Source organism: Phoca vitulina, unplaced genomic scaffold (assembly GCF_004348235.1).
Source record: "Phoca vitulina isolate PV1807 unplaced genomic scaffold, GSC_HSeal_1.0 scaffold12, whole genome shotgun sequence".
Classification (NCBI taxonomy): domain Eukaryota; kingdom Metazoa; phylum Chordata; class Mammalia; order Carnivora; family Phocidae; genus Phoca; species Phoca vitulina.
In genome coordinates this window covers 24,334,503-24,361,601 of record NW_022589715.1, presented here as the reverse complement: position 1 = coordinate 24,361,601, position 27,099 = coordinate 24,334,503, and the positions used below count along the sequence as shown (strand labels likewise).

General features: G+C 35.8%; 1 protein-coding gene and 1 pseudogene across 4 annotated transcripts in view; both read right to left on the bottom strand.

Annotated features, from left to right (window-relative positions):
- Window positions 1-27,099, bottom strand: part of EXOC6B (exocyst complex component 6B) — a 594,595-nt gene that overhangs the window by 211,799 nt on the left and 355,697 nt on the right. The gene's annotated exons all lie outside the window — the stretch shown is intronic.
- Window positions 1,046-27,099, bottom strand: LOC116636391 (annotated as a pseudogene).

Genomic DNA, 27,099 nt, shown 5'->3' with positions numbered 1-27,099 from the left:
GTCCCAGAGTCCATTCTCTATTAGTGTCAACAGTGTTGAATAAGAATTATCAGAAAGGATACTTATTACAGGAAAAGGGAAAGATGTCAAGAAGACATCACTAAATTTGGAAGAATTCTGTAGAGGTAAGACAAACCTTGTAGGAAAAAGGTCAGGCCTTCTGGAGGAAGACATAAGTATAACTACTAGAAAAGGCGGTCAGAACCTTAGAATGATTTGAACCCTTTTAATCATGCATGAGGGTAGCTAGGGAAACAGAAATAGTCATACAAAGAGGAGTTAAAAGGGTTACTAAAAGATACATGGCACATAATCCATTCCTAGTTGCCTTGGTAATAGGACCCCACACCTTGACAATGAGAAAAAAAATATGAAATAAACGATAAGTAAAAATTGGGCCAAATATGCTCTGGTTAACTACACCTTGGGTATTGGTGAAGAGTTTGAGAGGGAGTTATGCCACTGAAAAAAGAAATAAGACATGAAGAATATGATTTATCTGTAGAAGAGTTAAGCTTATGCTGATAACTCAAGATAGCTTCTGAGAAGTGTTACCATGGGTATCAGGAAGTTACATACTCATGTTGTCTTGCCAGTTCTATTCACTGACATCACTACAGAGAAGGAACCATGGGCTTTCTCTCCTGGGGTACTATATAAATAGGCTGGAGTCTAGAGAAATCCAGGGAGCCATCTGCTTACATTATGCTCAGTACCCTTATCCTGATCACCCTAGAACTGAGCTAGTCAGCAGGGAAATAAAAGAATAAGGAGTCAACATGCTGGCTCTCTTTTTGGTACACTGGCTCAAGAGCAATTTCATACTTGACCTTTAGAGAATGGTTTACTCCAGTGTTCTTTCAGTATTCTTTCCCCAAATAATTTCATATATATAATCCCCTACCTTGTGTGCCAATGGCATTCTTTTTTTTTTTCCCTTATTAATACAGTATTTGTCTTTCCTTTGTCAAACCCTAAGCCAACCATTTTCCCCAGCCTGTCTGGGGACATATAAGAAAAGGAACATACCAGGCAGACAAGACAAAGGAGAAAGACCCATGGGAGGCGAAGATGGCTCTTTCACATGGTGAAGAGGATGAGAAGGGCCACCATCAGGCAAAAGAGCCCCATGATCTCCATGAGGGAACAGCCCAAAATGGCATAGGAGAAGAGCTGTTGCTTCAGAGAGGGGTTCCTGGCATAATCAATGATGAGGTTCCCAAACACAGTCCCAATTCCAGCGCCAGAGCCAGCTACCCCAACCGCGGCTGCCCCAGCCCTAAGAACTTGGCTGCTGTGTGGATGTCCCTTTAAATGATGCCAGTTTAGAAGCTGCGGCGAGGAATAAGTGAGGTCAGGGTACACGGGGCTGCCAAGCTGCTGTTTTGGTACCACTGCAGACAGTGATTGGTTCAGCAGCTGACATGTGCTCCTGACCAAGCAGGGGGTGGAAAGAACTTTGCGCAGGTGTATATTTTCAAAGGATGAGGGGCTGTGGCCGGCGAGCGGGTCCCAGGACCAAGATAGGGACGACACCAGTTACACTTTCTTCTTTTCTTGCACTGCTACTAATTTATTTCCACTCAAAAAATATATCTGCTCCATTATTTTATGGCATTGGAGGGTTAAAGAATATATTTGAACATGTGTACCTAGTCTATCTTGATCATGTACATTTTTAATTGATAGTATTTTAACTCAATTATCTAAGAAGCATTTTATATGCTTTTAATATTATATGCTCTTAATATATAAGAGCATGCCATTTATTATGAAATTAGATCTGTCTGTTCCTATTAGATTTTTGACTGTTTATAGTGATTTTGACAGAGAAGTATTAAGAGTTTTCACAATCAAATATAAGATTTCTCCTTTATGGCCCCTGAGTTTTGTATCACAATAAGAAAATCTCCACTACATTTTCTTCCAATACTGTTGCGACTTTTTAAAAACATATATTTAAATCTTTGGTGTAGGGGCGGTGAAAGGAATTTTTTCCCATCTTAAGCCTATTGTTAAACCATTTATTCAATAATCCATCCTTGTTCCCAGTGATCTGAAATATATTTATCAGATATTAAATTCCCAAGTAGTCTTGACTCTATTTCTGTATTAACTACTCTACTCCATGGAACTACATATTCATATCCCTGCAAGTGTAGCCTTTCAAACTAGGTAAGAAAAGTGTGTTCTCTCTAATTTTCTTTCTTGGAACTTAACTGATCATTCCTTCCCTCATATTCTTTCTTCCAGATAAATTTTACATAACTATAATAAATCCAATGCAAATCCCACTGGGATTTTTATTGTGTTGCATTTGATTAATGAATAATTGACACTTTTACAAACATTTTACTGTATGAAAAGACTATGATACTCAGTAGAGTTTTATAAATTCCCATATATATATATATATACACACACACACACACACATATTTCATGTTTATTCCTAAATGTTCTAATCTTTTTGTTGCTATTATGAATGTGATTTTTATATCCAGGACATTTTGCAGGTTTGGGTATATACATGGATAACCACAAATTAATGTATTTATTAAATTATATCTTTTTTGTTTCTAATCAATTGTTCCTTAGTTAAGGTTCATGGTACTCCAGATTTTAGACTATATAATTGGCAAGTAGTAATAATTTTACCACTTCTTTTCACAGTATTTATAATTTGTTGCTCTTACATAATTGCCTTAGCTAGCACTTTCCAGAGAAAAATCATTAAATAATGCTAGGAAACAACCTTTGTCTTGTTTTACACACACATACACACACACACATTTATTTTAAGAAATTGTTTATCCATTCATGCTTACTTAAGGATTTTATATAGGACTCAATTATATCAAATGTTTTAGGTATTCCAAAATGTAATCTTTTTTATTTCAATATAATCTCAGAATTATATTGAACTAACCCTGCATTCCTCGATAAATTTCATTTGGCCATGGTTTATGATCTTTTTAATACACTGGCTTATTGCATTTGCTGAATTTTTTTTTTGCATTTGCTGAATTTTTAAAGATGATTTTCATCAATGTGCAAGACTGACTTGCAGATTTTTTTTTTTTTTACTTTCTAAGGTCAGGTTTTTATACCAATATTATGTTGTCTCAGGAATGAAATTATTAATTATGCCTTCTGTCTCCAAGATCAAGGACAGTTTTAATGGCATTAATATTACCTGTTCCCTTTTAGTTAAACAGAATTCATCCATTAAGCCATCTAGAAGGCATTTTAGTTAAGACGTAGGATGGATACGCTCTTCGTAACAGTTTTATTCTTATTTTTTTGTTTCAATTTTTCTATCTCCTTTTAAATCTGCTTAAAATTTACTAGAAAATCATATATTTCATCTAAAATTTCAGATTTGTAGGGACACCTGGGTGGCACAGTCTGTTAAGCGTTCGACTCTTGGTTTCGGCTCAGGTCGTGATCTCAGGGTCGTGAGATCGAGCCCCATGTCAGGCTCCGTGCTCAGCACAGAGTCTGCTTAGGACTCTCTCTCTCTCCCTCTCCCACTGCCCCCCCCAAAATAAATAAATAAATATTTAAAAGTAAATAAGTAAAATTTCAAATTTGTAGTATAGATTTGTGCAAAGCAGTAGTATTCAATTTAGTCATCTCCCAATTCTCATCTTTAATTTTGGATATTTCTGGCTTTCTTCCTTTCCCTAACTTTAGACTAATGACTTTTACATTATCAAAGAAAACACTTTTCAATCTATCAGTTCAATTGATACTGAATTCATTGATTAATGGTTTTATCATTATTTAGTTCCTGTTGCTATACTTCTGTTGCTGATTTTAAAAAAAAAACGTATATAAGTGTTTCTTCATTCTTGATAGATTAAAACTGGAAACATTCAAGTTATGAACTTTCCTTGAAGTATGCTTCTTAATTGTACCTCATAGGCTGACACGTTTTGCTTTTATTACCATTATTTTTTAAATTTCCAGAAGTTACACCTTTGACTTCTTTGATCACAGAAGTGTGTAATAAGAAATTTTCTAATTGTCAGTGTTACTACTACACAAATAATTTGACTGTATCTCCACATTTGCTAACATTGCCACTTGAGCCCATGTCAGTCTGATGCCATAGTTTGAGCTCCTAACTATTATTAGTATTTTCTATTGCCTCCTCTCTCTCAGCATTTCTTTTGTTTTCAATCTTTTGCTTCATGGCTTATATTTTATTTTATTTTTCACTCCCCTTCTTCCTTTCAATCATTAATTTAAAAAATACATAAAATTGTCAAGTTTTAGTTTTATTAGTGATGACTTTATATGTTTAACATCTATATTTAATGCACTTTAAAATGTCTATAATTAGGGGTGCCTGGGCGGCTCAGTTGGTTGATTTCAGCTCATATCATGATCTCAGGGTCGTGAGATGAGCCCTGTGTCAGGCTCCACGCTGGGAGTGTAGCCTGCTTAAGATCGTCTCTCATCTTCTCCCTCTATCCTTCTCCCACTCCCTAAATAAATAAATAAATAAAATATCAATAATTATAAGATGCATTGTAATTTTTAAGTGATCAAGAATGAAAATATGGTGCCAATCATAACTGTAGGTCACAATTGATTAGAAGACAAATTCCAAGCCCAGAGATGTTAAAATGTGAAAAGAAGTGTTCTTTACAACTGATGAAGTACACCAGTATGCTGAAGCCATATTCTTCCATTTATATACTTCAAAAATAAACTCCCCTAAGAACGATGAAGCAATTCGCATGTTAATATGATGTTCCCTCCCAAGCCTCCCCCCCCACCAAAACACTACATTTTGCTAGCTCTTCTTTAACTTTTTATCCCAGCTAACTATCATCGAATTGCTATTTCTAAATGATGTATCTTCTATTTAAACATTTGAATATTACATCTTTTCTCCCTAGTCTGCTTGATTCTGCGTTTAACATGCTCATCACCAATCTTTCTATATGATTTTACCATTTATGGATTTCTTCTTTTGACTCATCTTCTAAGTAAACTTTTACATTGGGTTCATAGAGGCTGTAATTTCTTTCTTTTTAAAAATATTTTTTATATTTAAATTTTTCTTTTATTAAATAATATCTTACTAATTTTTTTTTTTTTTTTAAAGATTTTATTTGTTTATTTGACAGAGAGAGACACAGTGAGAGAGGGAACACAAGCAGGGGAGTGGAAGAGGGAGAAGCAGGCTTCCCGCGGAGGAGGGAGCCAGATGCGGGGCTCGATCCCAGGACCCTGGGATCATGACCTGAGCCGAAGGCAGACGCTTAACGACTGAGCCACCCAGGCGCCCCAATATCTTACTAATTTTTAACTTAAGTCACCTATTTTTTTTTCCCTTCAACATTATATAGACATTATTACAGTGTCATTTGGGGTCTGAGAAAAAAATATGGGGCCAACTTAATTTTTTTTTAACATTGTAGGTGACTTTTTTCTTACTCTAGTAATACTTACAGAAATTTTTAAATCAGAAAAGTCACCAGGATGCTGTCTGTATTACTTTTTCCTGGTATTTAGTAAACTCTTTTCAATCTGTAGATTAAAGTCTTTTATTTCCGGGATGAGTTTTTTTTCCCTCTGTATCAATAAATTTCCACTAATAGTTTTTAATCTCTCTTCCTGCATTTTATGTGATTTTTCTCAAGAATGCCCCTAAGTCATTGAGTCCATCTGCTGCATCATTCACTCTACATCTTCCTGTATCTAATGTGGTTTTAATTATTTTAATAGTTTTACTCATCTCCCCTCTGCCAACTGTCTTTTAATCTTACTTTGGTATCCTTTTATCTATATCTTAATCTCTTAAACTCTTCTTTGATCTCTTATCATACAGTCTATGGTCACTTTTATCTCCTTGAGAGTGTTGACAATTATTTTTTCTTAAAGTGTTCTTCAGTTTCCTGAAGCAATTCTTCTTTCAAAATATATTCCTCCATTGCCTTTTATGTTCCTGTTTATTTTCCTTATTTTTAGTAGCCCTCATACACAGGTTCTAAGTTGTGCTCATCATTTAGCTAAGAGAAGAACAATTTGGTTATCTCTGCTATTTACTATGATTAAAGTGGTTGGATTCTCCTGTTTTTCAGGAGATTTTTAAAAACATATTTTATAATCTGAGCTCAAAGTCTAGAAATTGGTTGTATATTATGTCTGTTCATTCCTTCAGATGCTTTGGGAAGTGGGAGGAGGTTGGTAGAGAAGAATAAATCTTAGCAGAGATAACCTAAGCTCAAATACATTGTCTCCAAACACTCCTATCAAATTGGATGACTCTCTTGGCCTGAGCTAATGTTAAGATCCATGAGGGTAATTCTTTTTGATTTTAGAAATTATCCACTTCAGAGTCAACAGCACAACTGGATGGATTTTTCCACAACAGGAAGTCAGGTTGAGAAAAATAAAGATAGAATAACCCAATCCTCTATCAACCTCACCTCCCCTGTCATTCTCTATTCTGAAGTATGAAAATTAGCCCGAATTTGGTATTTGCCATTCGTATCCTTAGTGCTTCTCACTCTAAGGTAAGCATTATTGATAAGGTCTTTCTGAACTTTCTCACTTTGCAGAACCTAGAACCTGTTTGAAATTGGGGATATACGTATCAGCCTTTGACACTGAAGTTTGATTTAGTTCAAATTTTATTAAAATCAAGAAAATACTCTTTGCAATAATTAGAATGGGGATAGGGTCAATCCTACTCTTTCATTTTTGGCTGAAGCTTACAACTCTATTTTTGCTTATTTATGTCCATTTTGGAGAATGTTTCAGGTAGGGCAACCTGCTCAATTAGCCATCTTTCCTAGAACTCTGAAATTTCACTTTTACATTAATTTCAGATAATTTCACATAAGACTTGATGAAATCAAATTTAGGGATATCAAATAATAGGCCTTTGTAATTAGTGATAATTACATTTGAATTTTACCTTGAACTTCTAGTACTCTAAGATAATTTCATTAATTTAGTCCCATTAAGAGACAAGTGGACAAAACACTTGCCTTTAGCTTTTGTTTGATTCCAGTGACACTGTCAATATTCCAATAACTTTTCTGAAAATCATTATGGGAGTCACATACCCTGATATTTGCATTTGATCTCTACAAATATTCTGGCAATTTCTGTCAGATGAGCACCCAGTTGTCTCCAGTGGACTATTCTTGCCCTTTCCAAAAATGGAAAAGGCAGATAAAAAGATGAAGATGTTGGAAGATAACGGAAACATTTTTTAAGTTGAAGCTTATTTTAGATGATTAAATGTGTCTGATTAAAAGCCAACAGGCCACATTAGGAGAAATGAATAAAGTGCCAAGGGCAAGTAATGATATAAAATATAAGCACAGACTGGTATAATTTTTTAAATAAACATTTTGTAACTTAGATAACCACAGGAGGCGATACAGTAGTGCTAATCACTCTCTGAGTATTCTTTTTTTTTATTTAAAATCAATTAGCCAATGTATAGTACATCATTAGCTTTTGATATAATGTTCAATGATTCATTAGCTGCATACAACACCCAGTGCTCATCACCTCACGTGCCCTCCTTAATGCCCATCACCGAGTTGCCCATCCCCTCACCCCTCTCCCTTCCCGCAACCCTCAGTTTGTTTTCCGGAGTCAAGAGCCTCGTATGGTTTGTCTCCCTCTCTGATTTCTTCCCCTTCAGTTTTCCCTCCCTTCCCCTGTTGTCCTCTGCACTACTCCTTATATTCCACATATGAGTGAAACCATATGATAATTGTCTTTCTCTGCTTGACTTATTTCACTTAGCATAATCCCCTCCAGTTCCATCCACAACGATGTAGGTGGTAGATATTCATCTTTTCTGACGGCTGAATAATATTCTTGAAACTCCTCTTTTACAACAGCTTTCATGGTCATTATTACATTATTTTCAGTGAAAGCAATTATTCACCATCTGAGTGATAATTTTTTTAAATTTTTAATTCAGACATTAGAGTAGTGATGATTTTGTTTTCCAGGGGACATCTGACAAAGTCTGGAAACATTTTGGTTGTCACAATTTAGGCAGAAGGTGGGGTGGGACCACTGGCATCTGATGGGTACAGGTCAGGGATGCTGCTAAACATCCCAGACTGCACAGCCCCCACAACAAAGAGTTATCCAGCACCAAACGTCAATAGTGCCATGCCTGAGAATCCTTGCTTTAAAGCCAAGACTGAGGAATAAAAGGATAGATTGCTTAAGTATGGTTTCTTGCATTCTTTAGGCATTTAAAAGAATTTCTTGGATGAAGAAATAATTAAACTGAATGACACTCTTTGGGATAATAAATAATAATTATGAAACAACAAGATCCATGAAATGGCTCTAATATATTGCTTTGGGGAAAACTGTATGCTTTCCAAGAAGACTATATCAAAGGACAAAATTTATTTACAAGTGTGTTATAATTGCTTTAAAAACCACACACACACATGCACACAGACATACACACACATACACATACAACTAAAGACACGTAACTGAGAAGGTTACATTTCTTCATCTTATTACCTGCAGAGTTTTATAAGAAAGCAAAACCAAACTGTTGAAACAGCCAGCATCTTCTGCTCATCTATAAAGTTGGTCTTTGCTTCCAAGCATATGCATGGAACAGATGGTTCTCCCTATAAGTCTTGAAGACTCTTTATGCTAAAGTCTGAGCAAAAAAAGACGTAGAAGAAAGCAGAACCTATAAAAACTCTAGTATCTTGAAAAGTCATACCAGAGGGAAAATTTAACTTTATAACTCACTTAAGGTATCATTTCACAACCAAGTTCCATTGAAAGAAATGGATAACCTTGATTAAAGGGAAATAAAAAGGCAGAAAAAATCCTGAAGTTCTCTGTTTTGGTTAAACTATTCAAAGAAACTGAGCTGCCAATCCTGCTAGTGAGAACTGTCAACACATTGTACACTAAAGAGAACAAATTTTGGAGCTGGAGATTTGACATAGATTTGGGGGCCATCAAATTTATGACTATGGGAACACAGACAAGGTGCTTAACCATAAGGATCCTAAGTTCCTCCGCTCCAAATTGGGGATACTAAAATCTATCTTCTCAAATGCTGTGTGCTATTATTATCATAAATCATACTAGAAACCAAAAGATCAGACAGTTCAGCCTACCTGGTTTAATTTCCTAGAGCATTGAAAAGACCACAGAATCATTTTTAAGTTACCATAGGACTCTTACCTAGTATAGAAATTCTCACTCTACACATACTTTTCCAGAATTGGTATAGTAGCTTCAAATAAGATTCACCAACGACTTCATAATGAACTGTAAACCGTTATCTTGATGAGTAGCTTATTTATTTAGATTTTGCTGCACATTACCTCTACTAATGCTAGACCCTGAATTAAGGATCTGCACTTTTCTGATGCAGCTGTAAGAACAGAAGGATCAGTTTATGCTGTTACCTAGATCTTTAGTGAGGGTGAAGAATTAAATCTGGGGTAAATAGCTATCTACTGACCACAGCTTATTTCAGCGATGAATTATTCTTTTTTTTTATAGATAGATGGGGATTTTTTTTAAGATTTTTTATTTATTTATTTGACACAGAGAGGGAGAGAGCACAAGCACAGGGAGCAGCAGGCAGAGGGAGAGGGAGAAGCAGACTCCCCATGGAGCAAGGAGCCCGATACGGGGCTCAATCCCAGGACCCTGGGATCATGACCCAAGCCAAAGGCAGCCACTTAACCAACTGAGCCACCCAGGAGCCCCCGTGATGAATTATTTTTAAACATAAAAAAAAAAAAAAAAAAAAAGCATCTTGTTCAGAACAGCTGGATTCGAAATGCATCCCATGCAGTTAAATCAGCAACACTCCAGGGGCGCCCGGGTGGCTCAGGTGGTTAGGCATCTGACTTTAGCTAAGATCATGACTTCAGGGTCCTGGGATCCAGCCCCATGTCTGGCTGGCTCTGTGCTCAGCGGAGAGTCTGCTTCTCCCTCTCCCTCTGCCCCTCCCCCCGCTCACACTCTCTCTCTCTGTCTCAAATAAGTAAGTAAAATCTTTTTTTAAAAAATTAGCAACACTCCAAATCATTATACTATATTCTTCCTCAGAGAGGAGATTTCATCCTTATAACCTTACTAAGCAGCACAGTGCATCACTGAGCACATAGTAGGTGCTCAATAAATACTGGTCAAACTAAATTGAAAGCAGTGAACCTCAAATTCTAGGAGCTCAAGTTATTCTAAAGTTACATACCTAATAATAAAATAAATTAAACAATGAGAAGGAAATGTCCTAGAATTAGAACTGCATTACTACCAATTTATCTAAGGCATTAGACTATGAAGATACATTAAAACTTGATCAGGAATACACCAAAGAGAAAATACGGTCAATCTGAAACTTGGGCCTATAGTTCTCAATCTTTATAAACAAGCACTCGTACAGACCAGTGTATACACTTCTCCCTAACCCTTTCAGGAATCATCTTCAACTCACATTTAAGGAATTCTCTTTTCATTAACACTTCAGAACCCAGTTTAGAGTCTTGCTACATGGATATTTAAAGCAAGATATACAAATGCTGAGGCAATGGACTAGAATTTCCTTTTGAAACTTTTCCTAAAGCCTAATTTTATTGACCTTCCACCATGTTATCCAGAAAAACATCAGTTGTCAAAAAAAAAAAAAAAAAACCACTATGCTGATTCTGTACAAGACTGATGTTTTTACTAAGGAACTAGAGGCAACAAAATTCCACCTCTGCTTCTTATGAGCTGTGAGACCCTAGGCAACTTAATTAAGTTCTCTGTGCCTGAGTTTCCTCATCTGTTAAAAGAGTAAAATACTACCAATATCACAGGATTCTTAAACAATATTTGTAAAGTAACTTAGAACAGTTTGTATATACTATTGGTGTATAGTTTTTGTTAAATAAATAAGATCTATTTTGGGAGGAACAGCCTCAAAAGGCTTAATTTTGCAGATATACAAATATAAAAATCATTATAAAATCCATAAATTAAAACATTTAACTTAACCCTTTACATTTTCACATCTGGCTGTATTTAAGACATTTCTTTGTCTAAAATAAAAATGAAATCTCGAGTGTTATTCTGATCTGGGATCCTATTCTGTCTCTTGTAGTGAAAAAAATCCCCAGAATCATAATGACAAAGTTAAGTATTTCCTGCTATATAACTGACCATCAACAATATATACAATATAGAAGTTATATGCATCCCATCGAGTTAACACATTTAATAAATTTCTTTATCAGAAATATGCCTTCATTAAATAAGGATAATAACTTCTCTATTAAACTTTCTTTATATAAAAGGACAAAGTTGAAAGACACAGAATCATATAAATAAAAGGAACCATTTAGGTCCATTTATTCCAAATATTTTACACAATGGCACATGTGTAATTTGAAGAATAAGATGTACTGTATGGTGACTAACACAACATAACATAACAAAAGAAAATAAAATAAAAATAAATAAATGACCTCAAAGTCATGTCCAAATCTAAATTCATCACCTCTTCCTAAAACTGCTCTTCTTAATAGGTGATCTACCTTCCTGATACTATCACCCTCTCAACTCCTGGCTCAAAGCTTTCAGTTATCTATAGCACCCCTTGCTCTAAACATCCACTCATTATCCATTTATATTCATTCCTACCTCCATAATATCTGTCTTACTAATTCCCCCTTCATCTCTATTCTGTCAATTCAAACATTCTTTAATCTGAACTAGATGTACTAGGAGAAATTTCTGCAACTACTAATTAGTTTTCCTATCTATAATTTGTTCTATCCACAATCCAATTTCCTGCAATCAAATTAATTTTCCAGAAACAAAGGTATGATTTTAATACTTCCTTGTTCAAAATCCATCAGTGATTCTCCATTTTCCTTAAGTTGCTAGTTGGGATCTCCCACCATCTGGCCACAAGTACTGCCTTTTCTGATTTACTTTTCCCTGCTATTTTTTCTTTATATATCTTACGCTCAGCAAATATCACACTACTCATTATTTCCCACCCACCCTCCCAAGCTCTCAGGCTTTATTGCTTTTTTTTTTTTTTAATAGGGTTACTTCTGTCTTAAAAGATCTTCCTTAAAAATTCTGGGAAAGGATTTTCTCATTTTCTTCATAAAATCATTCCTAAACTTCCTCTCCCTCAGAACTCCTGCCTGGATGTCCACTGTGCTTTATTTATATCACTCTTAGGGCACTGATCATATTGACCTGTCATCATTAAAGTAACTGTCTAGTGCTTTTCATGTAGTAGTGGTTTGATGAACTCATCTGAATGACTGCTGAATGTAACGTCTATTTTTATATGAGGAAATGGAAGTAAAAGGTTTTGAAGCTACCACTCCAAGATCACAGTGAGTGTTTACTGGCGGGATTACCATATACTACACTGTACTTTCCTTTCACCTAGACCATCTATCTGTCAATCATTCAATCAATCTATCATGTATATGTATATATACATATATACACTACTACATATATATTAAATGTATGTATATATGTACACACACAAACACATACACACATATTACAGTGAAAAAGAATCTTGAAAGCACTATGGTATCTAAAAAGAGTGTTGGACTAGAAATCAGGGAATCTGGGTTTTATTTCATTTAATAATTTTGTTTTCCATTGAGTAATTGTAATAAGCTAAGTCACTAAAGGCCTCTGAAATTCATTTCCCTAATCTGTGTAGAATGAAGTATATTAGGCATCAGAGTAGATATTATAATAATATAAAGAGACACAGGTTGCTCCATTAGCAAAGACTGTTACTGATTTGCCGCATTCTCTATGCTTAGCACAAAGCTAAAGTTGTCTTTTCTTTTCTCTTCTACCAGATTATATAGTATACCAAACTGTTATATAATTATTTGTTTTTGAAAAACATGGTTATGTTTATCTAACTCTAGGTACAGAAGAATACACTCCATCCTCTATTAATTTAAGAAACTGATGCTCAATTTATGTGATTAGACAGTTGTTCACAAAACCAACTTATGATGAAACAGGTAACAGCTTGCATAGATAGAGGAAAATAATGTATTTTCAATACATTTTTTCATGTATTCTCACTTGATGTGTACTTGAAACAATAACCTGTGGGGGGAAAGTTTAGATATATATTATCATAGTCTCTCACTTAACAAAAGGATTTTATCGTGGGAACACAGAATAAATTAAATAAATATTAAACCAAACATACCACCTAGACAACTAAAATAGTGGCTATACATAACATTAAAGTAAAATATGAAAATTAGCAAAAATGACTATATGTTGGTTTAGAGCATCTACTTAAATCAATATTATATTCAAACCTAAACAGCTCAAATCAGAGTTCTTTATAAAGACTGAGTGCAGTGCTGTCTTCGAACATCTGAACAGGAGCTTCACCACGGATCAAGCCACTACAATAGCAGCTCTGCCCAGTTATGGACAGGACATTGTAATTGTCACAATTGCATCTGGGAAGATGGCTAAGGGCTCTGAGGAGAGATGGGATATCATCAGCATTCTTTGTATCTTCACAAATTAAAAAGAGTTGTATGAGACTCCAGAGTGCCAGACAGGGAAATAAAAGAAAAGTATACAATTGCCAGTCTATTGTTTCACTTGTATTCAAGCCTATAAGGAAAATAATTCTCAGCTCATATTATGTAGACTTTGGAAGTCTTACAACAGAGCAGTCAACTATAAATTACATTCTAATTCTTTACCTATGCAAGGTGAAAGACCTGTACTCTGAAAACTTTAACACTGAAAGAAACTGAAGACAATGCAAACAAATGGAAAGATATCCCATGTTCATGGATTGGAAAAACAATTATTGCTAAATGTCCATACTACCCAAAGGAATCTATAGATTTAATATAATCCCTCTCAAAATACCAACAGCATTTTTCACAGAACTAGAACAAATAATCCTAAAAGTTGTATGGAACCACAAAAGACCCCGAGTACCCAAAGCAATCCTAAAAAAGAACAAAACTGGAGGTATCACAATCCCTGATTCCAAGATATACTACACAAAGGTGCAGAAATCAAAACAGTATGGTAATGGCACAAAAACAGACATACAGATCAATGGAACAGAACAGAGAGCCCAGGGGCGCCTGGGTGGCTCAGTCCTTAAGCGTCTGCCTTCGGCTCGGGTCATGATCCCAGGGTCCTGGGATAGAGCCCCGCATCGGGCTCCCTGCTTGGCGGGAAGCCTGCTTCTCCCTCTCCCACTCCCCCTGCTCGTGTTCCCTCTCTCGCTTTGTCTCTCTCTGTCAAATAAATAAATAAAATCTTTAAAAAAAAAAAAAAAAAAAAAAAAGAACAGAGAGCCCAGAAATAAACCCATGATTATATGGTCAATTAATCTTTGACATAGCAGGAAAGAATATGCAATAGGAAAAAGACAGTCTCTTCAACAAATTATGTTGGGAAAACTGAACACCTACATGCAAAAGAATGAAACTGGAACACTTCCTCAGACCATACACAAAAATAAACTCAAAATGGATTAAAAACCTAAATATGAGACCTGAAATCATAAAAATCCTAGAAGAGAGCACATAATGTCTCTGACATCGGCCATAGCAACATTTTCCTAGATATGTTTCCTGCGGCAAGGGAAACAACAGCAAAAATAAACTATTGAGACTATATCAAAATAAAAACCTTCTGCACAGCAAAGGAAACAAACAACAAAACTAAAAGGCAACCACTGAATGGGGGAAGATATTTGCAAATGACATATTTGATAAAGGGTAGTTTCCAAAATATATAAAGAACTGACACAACTCAACACCCAAAAAACAAATAACCCAATTAAAAAATGGGCAGAAGACACAAACTGACATTTCTCCAAAGAAGTCATGCAGATGGCCAACAGACACAGGAAAAGGTGCTCAACATCACTCATCATCAGGAAAATGCAAATCAAAACCACAATGAGGTATTACCTCACACCTGTCAGAACGGCTAGAATCAAAAACACAAGAAACAACAAGTGTTGGTAAGGATGTAGAGAATGCACTGTTGGTAGGAATGCAAACTGGTGGAAAAGAGAATGGAGGTTCCTCAAAAAATTAAAAACAGAATTACCATATGATCCCATAATTGCACTATTGGGTGTTTATCCAAAGAATACAAAAAGACTAATTCAAAGAGATAATATGCACCCTATGTATATTGAAGCATTATTTACAACAGCCAAATTATGGAAGCAGCCCAAGTGTCCATCGATAGATGAATGGATAAAGAATATGTGGTATATATACACAATGTAATATTACTCAGCCATAAAAAAGAATAAAATCTTGCCATTTGCAACAACATGGATGGAGCTAGAGAATGTAATGCTTAATGAAATAAGTCAGAGAAAGACAAATACCATATGATTTCACTCATATGTGGAATTAAGAAATAAACAAACAAAGAAAAAAGGAGACAAACCAAAAACCAGACTCTTAACTACAGAGAACAAACTGATGGTTACCAGAGGAGAGGTAGGTGGGGGGTGGGGAGGGATGGGTGAAATAGGTGATGGGGATTAAAGAGTGCACTTACCATGATGAGCACTGAGTGAGGCATAGAATTGTTGAATCACTATATTATACATCTGAAACTAATATAATACTGTAATGGAATTAAAATTTTAAAAAATAAAATAAATCCTTTACCTTTGCTGTTTATGTTCCTAATTCCACTTTCCTGTTTATCTTATAGCATTATTTTTTTCCCCCCAGTTATTGGAAGACAGAGTTATAACAAACTTTTAGAATAGATTCCTCCCATAAGTTCTACAACTATGTTGGATCAAACCTAAGTATTTAATAACTAAATAAGAGCAATACAAGAAATATAAGGTCAAAATCATCCAAATCCAGGCCTTGATTTAAAATTATCTTCACTATTGGTATAATTTTTAATATGTTTTTATAGTTACTCTGCTGCATGACCTCTAAACATTATACACACACCATGTCAAATTATTCACCAAGTTATTCCTCATATGTGATTCTAGCACACAGAGGAAGAAGCACGGGAATCTCAGGGTTGGAAGACTCAGAGTCCTAGTCTAACACTTTGTGCTATGCATGTATCACCTTTACAACATTCCATTAAAAGCATCTGTTCTCTAGTCTAATGTTGACCATGAATTAAGTAGTTCATGCTTTATTTAATTTTCCTCTCTCTAACTTCTACTTGTTAGATCCATTCAAAACAGGTCTAATCCATGTTCTATGCAACCACTTTTTCCAGCATTTGGCTTTCCCATTTCTAGAAGAAGAAATGGAGGGCCATTGGGTATCCACATTTTACTCTAAATAAAAGGTTCCAAATTAATGGTAAGAGTCAATAACAAACTCACTCTATCCTTTGGAAAAATAATAAATAGACAAAATGAGCTCCCCAGAAAATTGTGCCAGGTTCCCCAGTATTCACATACCCTGTTAAAGCAGACAGGGTAAAATGGACTGCAAGGAGATCTGAAGGAAAAAGGGAAAAGAAGCTAAACTCTGGTATTTAGACAAGATCACCTTCTCAGGGTGCCTTCCAGGTTTTTGGACTAGAAGCACTTAAGCCAAGTATCTGCTCAGTCTCCAAAGAGACATCAGAGACAGCCTGGCAGGTTTACCAGAGGGCCCTTAAAGGCAAAGGTCATATACTGTGAAGTGTATAGAGCCATTAAAAGTTAATCACATGACTTCCATACGACTAAAAAAAAAGTAGAGGAATTAAACAGTGGGAGAGGTTACTGTTAACTCATGGCAAAACAGTATCAAGGTGAACCATAGACAGGTTATCCATAAAGACATTACAGTCTGGTAGTCTTGGGTAGTGGTTTTTTATGAAAAGCAGATGAAATGCTATATAACATAATTAGAGGAATTCATCGAATCAGACAAAAGGTCACTGGACATTCCTCATGACTTTCTGCAGTTAGCATCAGTAATACAATTGTGCCAGTTCTAGCAAACTTGCCTCAATAGCATAAAATAGGTGTGATTAGGTCTAATCATAGCCATATTATTTGCAGTAGACTGGGGCCATGAACTAACATCAGGACTGAACTAGGACTAGGTCTAATCACAGCCATATTATTTGCAGTAGACTGGGGCCATGAACTAACATCAGGGCTGACCTAGGACTGGAGTTGAGCATTACTACTGAAACTCAACATGCTATAAAACTGATGCTCATTAGACTCAGACCCTGCTCTACACCTGGGAGCCAGGTTCCACCAGTAAGGTAAAGAGATAAACAAAAAACACTGGAAGGATCCCCATGGGCCACTGTTAAAGGAAAGGGAAACCCTAAAGAAAGAGCACAATTAAATGTCCCCTCGGGAACTGACATTTCATATTCCCTTTACCACCTATGAGGTAGCAAATCAACACTATTCTTTTAATAACGAAATAACTAATGTCTCTTGTATATATTATAGAATGATTTTTAAGTTTTAATAATAATATCTCTCACATATGATTTAACATTATGTTATAAATATTATAACTGATATTTATTAAATGCTTACTATGTGGTACGCTATGTTGTTATTTACTACATATAAAGGTTTATGGTTTTAGGATAATCTTGAATAATTCACTTCCCGAAATAAAAAACTCTTCTAGGCTTATAACTGTTACTGAAAAAATATCTGTGATCTAGAGGAATCTAACATCATACAAATATTTGAGATTTACTTTTGTAATCTTTCCCTTTTCCTCTCCAACCTACCAATAAACATGAACGCTTCAAGTTACCTGCAATGTTTGAACCATCAACAAAAGTATATTGAAGCTATATAATTAAAAAATGCAGACTTGTAAGGAGCAGAGATTACATATACCAACACTACAGAATGGACAACTCCATCCTGCTTTGGAAGAAAACAGAAGGACTGGAAATCACAGGTGTGGCACAGAGAAGTAGAATAGGAAAATGGTAATGTGCTCAATTTGCCATGACCAATATTTTAATTTCTTAGGGAGGAAAAAAAGTTTAATTTTGAAAATTACAGTAGAAAACATATTTATAGTTCTCAAAGGGTAATATGTATCATCAAAAGATACCAATAAGAGAGTGAAAAGGCAAGCCAAAAACTAGGAGAAAATGTCCATGATACATACATCCTATAAAGGACTCATAACCAAAAGAGTAGTTCTCAAAATGTCATCTGCAGATGCCTGAGGGTCCTTTAGACCCCTCTCAAGGTGTCCACAAAGTCAAAACAATTTTCATAATAACGCTAAGATATTGTTTCTTTCACTGTGTTGACATTGGCACTGATGATATTTCACTTGTGTTGACATATGCAAAGGCAATGACTGGCAAAACTACTGGTACCTTAGCATGAATGAAGCTTACGATACCAAACTGTACTAAGCAATCCTTGTATTCTTCAATGCCAGGCACTCAAAATAAAACATACGCCAGTTTCATTTAAGAACGTCCTTGATGAAGCAGTACAAATTATTAATTTTATTAAATCTCAACTCTTCAGTATGTCTTTCTGATATTCTGTGGGACAAATTGGGAAGTATGCATAAAACATTTATGTTGCATAGCAAAGTATGTTAACTGTCTCAAGGAAACACATTTGTGTAATTGTTTGGGTTGCAAGCTGAACTAGCCCTGTCTTCATCGAACGCCCTTTTCACTTGAAAGAATAGCTGACAGACAAATTATGGTTATTCAGACTTGGGTTTTCGGTAGGCATTTTCTTTGAAATAATTGAAATGAGCCTGCCACTTTAAAGAAAACAACTGACAGTATTAGTTGTCAATGACACAATTTAAGCTTAGAAACAAAATTTCAAATTTTGGAAAACTAGTATCTGCCACCATGATATAGCTTCCCAATATTTAAAAGACTTTTTAACTGAGACTGGTGGTAATATTACTGAGTGCGGGATGTGCTTTTTGATACTAAAAATGTGCCAACATTGGGGAGATCTGCATAACTGAGTGAAACGATATATGCATGATGCTACAAAATCACATATGGGTAAAAGATCTATTCAAAGGACAAAACAGATCAATGAACTTTAAGGTAACAGAATATGAAAAATTCATTGATAAAGTTTCAGATTCTACATTACAACTAACCTTTACAAAACTCTCATGTGTCAAGTATTGCTGTAATATCTAAGAATATTAACAATAATCTGAAAAGGCCTCCTTTATCCAACATATCTGCAAGGCCAGATTTTCTCATATACTTTAAACAAAACAATTTATCACAACAGACTGATCCAGAAGCAGATTTGAAATATCTGACATTCTTCTATTAAGCCAGACATTAAAGTTGTATAAACTATAAAAGAATACCATTCTTCTCATTAAATTTCTTTTGTTTTGGAAAACATAGCTAGTTTTCTTGAAAAATATATTATTCAGGTTAACAGATAATGAGTATGTTATTGTTATTTTAAAATGAATATTTTCAAAATTACTCAGTCTCAATTTCAAATATGATAAACATTGATAGCTATAAATAGCATAAACAAAAGATCTTTGAATTCCTCAGTAACTTTTACTTTTTTTTTTTAGAGAAAGGTGGGAGGCGGGGAGGGATAGAGGGAGAAGGAGAGGAAGAATCTACACTGGGCGTGGAGCCTGATGCAGGGCTCAATCTCATGACCCTGAGATCATGACCTGAGTCAAAATCAAGAGTCTGATGCTTAACTGACTGAGCCACCCAGGCGCTCCCCTCAATAACTTTTAATAGTGTAGAGTCTGAAGACCAAAAAGTTTGAGTATAGCTATATTAGCTTCCTATTGCTCCTATAGCAAATTACCACAAATTTAGTGGCTTAAAACAATACAGATTTATTATCTTACAGTTCTGGGGGTTAGAAGTCCAAGACAGGTCTTATTAAAACTAAGACAACATTCCTTCTGAAGGCTCTAGGTAGGGAAAAATCTGTTCCTTGCTTTTTTCAACTTCTAGAGGCTTCTCACATTCCTTGGCTCCTGGCTACATCACTCTGACCTTTGCTTCTGTCACTACATCTCCTTTACTGTGACACTCTTACCTCCCTTTTATAAGGACTCTTGAAATTATATTAACTAATCTATATTACTTCTATATGCAATGGATGTACCTCACCATTGTTATCCTGAGCCTAAGAAATGACACAAAAGAGTATATACTGTATCATTCCACAGATTGGCAAAACCAAGCTATGCTATTAAAAGTACAGACAGGGGAGCCTGGGTGGCTCAGTCAGTTAAGCGTCTGCCTTTGGCTCAGGTCATGATCCCAGGGTTCTGGGATGGAGCCCCTAGTCAGGCTCGCTGCTCAGCGGAGAGCTTGCTTCTCCCTCTCCCTCTCCCCCTGTTTGTGCTCGTGCTCTCTCTCACTCACTCTCTCTCAAATAAATAAATAAAATCTTAAAAAAAATAAAAAAAATAAAAGTACGGATAATGATTACCTTCAGGAAGAAAGGTACAGATTTGATGGGGCAAAGGCTAAAAGGGTCTTCTGGGAAACTGATAATGTTCTGTTTCTTGATCTGCATGCTGAAAACATAAGACTATCTACTTTGTGAACATTCTTCAAACTATATGTAATTTGTTTATTTTTCTATGTTTGTTATTCTTCAATTTAAAAACAAACAGCAGGGCGCCTGGGTGGCTCAGTCAGTTATATGTCTGCCTTTGGGTCAGGTCATGATCTCAGGGTCCTGGGATCAAACTCCCTGCGCAGCGGGGAGTCTGCCTCTCACTCTCCCTCTGTGCTCTCTCTCTCAAATAAATAAAATCATTTAAAAAATAAAAAATAAAAACAAACAGGAAATGAAGTTATTCCCTTTTCTAAAAGATGAACTATTTTTTAAAAAAAAAATACATTTTTCCAGGGGCCTCTTAACTAAAACAATGAGCCACAGGGGTCATCATATCTGTTTTAAAACAGAGAAATATTGATATGATCAACATGGCACCAAAAACATAGTTCTAAAAAAAATCCTCAAATTGTATACAGCTCTAGTCCAAAGCTAGGTTCACATGTAAGAAAAAATAGGCACAGAGGAAAATTACCTTTAAAAGGGTTTTATGTTAGACTGCTTGAAACTGTAGAATTAGGATCTGTCTATTGAAAGACAGCTTCCCTTATGATTTCAGCTCAGGTCATGATCTCAAGGGTCGTGGGATCAAGCCCCGCACTGGACTCAGCGCTCAGCAGGGAACCTGCTTGAGATTTTCTCTCTCTCTCCCTCCCTCTGCCCCTCCCCCTACTTGCGTGCTCTCCTTCTCTTCAGACAGCTTTCCATTTTCAGGTCCTTGTCACCTCTTGATCCTAACACTATCTTCCAAAGGAGCTATCAAAATACACATCGATTAAAGGAAACTTAAAATAAAAACAATAAATAGCATCTACCAAAACAGAACAAAACACACATATACAAACAAAGAACTTAAAACTTCCTTGCTTTGTTAGTTTGACAATCCCTGTAAGTATTGACCAAAGTCTCCATCCTGGAACAGTTAAAGATAGTAAATCATTTATTTTCAGAAATACTGTAAAGGCAATCAGATTATCCTAAATGAAATACAAATAACAAGTATATATTCTAAACAGAAACCCTTTTTTAAAATAGAATGCATTCAGGGAAGCATTTCAAAGTAGAAAATTCATTTTTTGGCTCTGTGTATGTGTGAGAGAGAGAGAGGTTGACTCTAATCACGTTTTAAGAAAGTAGTTTTTCCTTGAACAGGGTCTGGACCTCATCTACAGCCAGGGAGCTAAAGCAACAAGCCTGCAGTTGCTAATTCAAAGTAGGAGGGGTCCCCAGGGGCAAGTATGCACCGTGTCTGATTTCCAATAATGTGTGTTATTTGTTTGGAGAAGTTCAAGCACTTACTAAACCATATTAAAACTGTGGCTATAAACCACCATGAAAGTACTGCAGAACAGTGGCATGTACCAGATTCCTATTCACTGAACTGTGAACTCCTCACCCCACAACATGTGCACTGAACGTGCTAGAGTATCTTGGCACCAATCAGCAGGCTCAAATTTGCCATCTTGTCAAAGAAGTAAAAATGTAATTTAGAATGACCTAACTGCAATATTCCCAAGTAGCAGTATTTTCTTCCTTGTGAACTTGAATAAATACCTTTGCAGTGTTTTCCCAACCTCATTCTCAGTGAGATGGAATTGTAAAGCCAAATAAATTTACATGAAAGAGTAGTAATAGAAAAGATGTCCTATGATGAGGAGCAGTCATCTGAGTTGGAAGTCACTGTTCCATGTGCCATGTTCCTGTTAGGCACATCCAATCTCATCATGACATTCACTGGCTACTTAGTGCTGGAGGACATATTAAAAAGTCTTAAGACATTTTTCTGCAAAGAACTTGTAACCTGAGAGATGATAAAGGGAATATATTTTTTTTAAATCCCCAAAGCAATTGTTTAAGATAATATATTTTAAGTTTTCAGTAGAGAATGGAGACAATAAGATCTATATGAGTTTACAAGAAAGTCAAACCCTTGGGATATGACTTGTGGGGAAGAGAGAGACTTGTCCAGAAAGACTTCACTGGGAAAATAGGCTTTGAACTGTATTTTAAAGCAAAGAAAGATCTGAAAGTGAGATGAGAAGTCCTTCCAAGGAGAAAGAAAACCATGAACAAAAGTCTACAGTCAGAAATAAGCAGTATGTTTGGGAACAATGAACAGATATACTTGGCTGAAGTCAAGGATTTATGTGGAGGAATTACGGGAAATATATGTAATGTGAATAAGAGTTACCCTAGAAAAAGTATGAATCATTGAAAATTTCTGAGCAGAGGGTATGACAGACACACCAGTGTTTAGGAAATACACATCGAAAATAAACTGGCATAAAGAGAAACTCTGCATTATGTTCTTCCTTCAGTGACCACACACCCTCGGTTGTCCTCAGTAGTGACTTATTATTTCTGGCCTAATCTTGACCATGCTTTTTCAGTCCCCTTGCCTAGAATTTTGCTAGGATACCTTAGTTCAAGAGAACTCCTACAAATTCCAAACCTCCTCCTTTAGTCTTTGAAATCTTAAGGAAAAAGCAACTCGTTTACTATAGCAAAAAGATCATGGGCTTCAGCAGAAAGCTGAACCAATCTAAATCTCTATTCCACCATATATTGACTTGTATGATCTTGGCCAATAATTTGCCTATCTATGCCTAAATTCAATCTGTAAAAAGGGGTTGCTCTGAAGAATGAAATGAGCTAAATGAAGAAGATTGAAATCTTTCACTATTGTAATTTATGAGCAAAGGCAAGTCTGACCTGGAAGAAGCAAACAAAGAGCTAAGCATTTCTTAATAAAGCAAATGCTTAAATATTTTTTAAATGCCAATAACAAAAAAATTATAAAACGGCAATTTTGAAAAGATTAGGAAGCCACACCACAAATAATTATTTACATTTCGTCTATTTCCTACTGAACATTTTTCCCACTACTAACATGTTTTTAGTTTTTACATACTTGCAATCATGTTTGTAAAATTTTCATTCTGCTTTTATCATTTAACATTGTTATAGTTTGCAGTGCAATATTATTACTTAATATTCATAAAATTAGTTTTAACAAATACATAATAGTTCCTTGATCAATAGTATATAGTTATATAGCCATTTACCTGTTATTACACAATTAAGGTTGTTTTTAATTATTTGATCTTATAAGCAATGTTGAAATAATTGTTTTGTCCTCAGAGAATACCCAGCTTTCCACTACCCCAGTACCAACGCACAAGACTCAGAGTAGCCTCCTTCCCATTTGATATAGGTATCTGAGATACTAAAATGACCAGACAGAGCAGTATCCAAGATGTTCTCACTGGTACCTCTGATTCTAACTAGTGTATTAGATATGGAGAACTGGAGCATTTTGTGGTCCTTTAAGCACTAGAATCTCCTTATTTTCTACCTTATCTCTTAGTATTTGGAATCAAACATTCTTAATCTTTATTTTAATAATTATTAGAGCAAGAGATCAATATTAAACAGTCAAAGGAATACTGGCTGAATACTACCAGATAGACTGACTGTGGTTGGGGATAATAGTTTTCTGGAGGAAAAGTGCTACCTAATAGCTTGACACACAAAGATGTCTCTGAAGAAATATAAAACTCTTAAAAGATGTAAGTCACTAACTAAACTCACAACCCCAATACCTACCAGTAGGGAGCAAATCTGTTGATTTCAAAATACTCTATGTAGCTCAAATAACCAAAATCTTAACAGCACAGAAACAGGGAACACTGATTTCTCAGTAGGCAGAGAAATTATTCTCAAAGCTATAATTTGCTGCATCAGAGGGGAAAAATATCAAAAAAGAAAAAAATTCCTTGGACACTGGCTCTACCTATATAATTATTCTGAAGAAAAATCTGACTGATATCCTGAAGGCTCTGACGCCTTCGGTTCCTTGAAAACACCCGAAACTTCCTGACAGGCATGCCTCATTTTATTGCACTTCACTTTACTTTACTTGGAGATACTGGGTTTTTGGTAAATTGAAGGTTCAAGGGCAGTAGAGGAAGTAACTGAAGATGTGGTAGAAATAGCAAAAGAACTAGAATTAGAAGTGAAGCCTGAATATGGGACTGAATCGCTGGGATCTCATGATAAAACCTGAACAAATGAGGAGTCATTTCTTATGGATGCATGAAGAAAGTGGTTTCTTGAGATGGAATCTACTCCTGGTGAAGATGCTGTGAAGACTGTTGAAATGACCACAAATGACTTAGTAGAACATTACATAAACTTAGTGGTAAAGCAGTGGCAGGGTTGGAGAGGATTGATTCCAATCTTGAAAGAGGTTCTTACTGTGGGTAAAATGTTATCAAACAGCATCACATGCTATAGAGAAATTATTCCTGTAAAGAAAAGACAATCAATGTGGCAAACTTGATTGTCTTATTTGGAAAAAATTGCCACAGCCACCCTGACCTTCAGTAACTATAACCTTGATCAGTCCAGCAGCCATCTTCATAAAGGCAAGACCCTCCACCAGCAAAAAGATTACAACTCATTAAAAGCTCAGAGATGATGGTTAGCATTTTTAGCAATAAAACATTTTTCAAATAAGTTATGTATATTGGTGTTTTAAACATAAAGTTACTGTACATTTAAAAGACTATAGTATAGTGTAAACATAACTTACATGCACTGGGGAAGCCAAAAAAATTCATTTGACTTGCTTAATTGTGATATTTGATTTATTGCTGTGGTCTGGAACCAAACCCACAATATCTCCAAGGCACCCCTCTATTTTGTTCAAGAGAAAACCACAGGGATTGGACTGATTTAGAGAAGTGTTATTACCATTAGATGAGAGAATTTCCGCATGAGATGTCAGCTAAGGGAACTAGGTGAGGGTAGAAACAGCCAACCTATTTTTAAAATTAAAATTCTGTCACTTGAAAAAGAATGATTTTTTTTATTTTTTTTTTAATCTTTTTTTTTTTTAATTTTATTTATTTATTTGAGAGAGAGAAAGCATGAGAGGGGGGAGGGTCAGAGGGAGAAGCAGACTCCCTGCCGAGCAGGGAGCCCAATGCGGGACTCGATCCTGGGACTCCAGGATCATGACCTGAGCTGAAGGCAGTCGCTTAACCAACTGAGCCACCCAGGCGCCCAGAATGATTTTTTTTAATTTGGGTAAGTTTAAGGGAATATGGAATGAGAAAGACCCAATTAGAATTTTAACCCAAACTAACTTTAGGTCTTTGTCTCAGAATAATACTTCGTGACTTTGCTTTTTAATAATTAAGTGATTACTTTTAATGATATACATGATCCAAAAATGATTCTCAATCCCTAGGTAGGAATTCACTTAATTTATTATACAAAACAAGTAAACTTACTGTACACCATTTCATGCAAGGTACTGCACCATACACACAGACAGAGACGATTCAAGCAAGGTCTCTATCCACCGTTCGTAACTAGAAATCAATCTAGTAGGCACAATGGAAAAGTTTTAAAGTCAAATAAATCTGTTTAAATCCTGACCCTGCCACCTATTTGTTGTACCTCTTACAAAGTATGTAACTTCCCTGAGCTCATGTTCTCGTTACTAAAATATACTACTACTCATCTGACTGAGGTATCGCGAGTCTTCATTAGTTGGGATGACATGTAACACATGTAAAACATCTGGAACACAGTAGGTACTTCTAAATTACCATGCTTCCCTTTCTGGACATAAGCACACAAATCAATAACACATCCCACTGAAGACAGGATTAGGTTAGTGCCATATAATAAGAGCCACAAAAAAGAAAGATGTCACGTCTGGTTAGGAGAACTGGAGAAGGCTTCATGGGAGGTGCCGGATTTGAAATGAGCCTTAAAGGATGGGTAATATTTCAATACACAGAGCTAAAGTAGACAAAAAGTTACGAACAACACCGAAGGCAGGAAACAGCTGGATGTGCCTGATGAAGAGCATTACTTCAGTTTGGAAGGAATATCTTGGGCAAACAGAAAACTGAGAGAGACAAGGACAAAATGGAGGTCATATTAATGGAAAGTCTTGATGGTCACAGAGAAGAGTTTATACTGAATGGGAGGCACTGACACTTTCTAAATAGAATCATTTGGTTAGTCCTGAGGCAGCAGCAGTTCACAGAATGAAATGCAATGCTAAGAGAAATGTCGTTTCAAAGGGTTTTAGGCAGGAAAATTTCAGGAACTTTTATATAGAAAAGGACTTTCCCTTATAGATGGCCCATCAAGTAACTGCCCAGGAAGGAAGGCCAAGGACAGGTTTCACTGTATTTTTAGACAAAGAAACTAAGGCAAACCGAAATGGGTTAAGAGAGATCTTGACCCAGGTCATATGAATTAACATTAAAGCAGACAGAGAAAACAAAGTTAGGATTCCCTCCTCTGGGTCCGTTACTTGAGAGAGCATTTCCTCTCTCTCATGCATTTCTGAAAGATAATTATCAGGATAACAAGGATAAATTCTCAAAAGTACGCTCTTATGCTGAGCATGCAAAATGGATAGCTGTGTGTGCAATTCTAAATCACACAACTGGAGCTGCAAACATGCTTGTGTACTTACCTCAT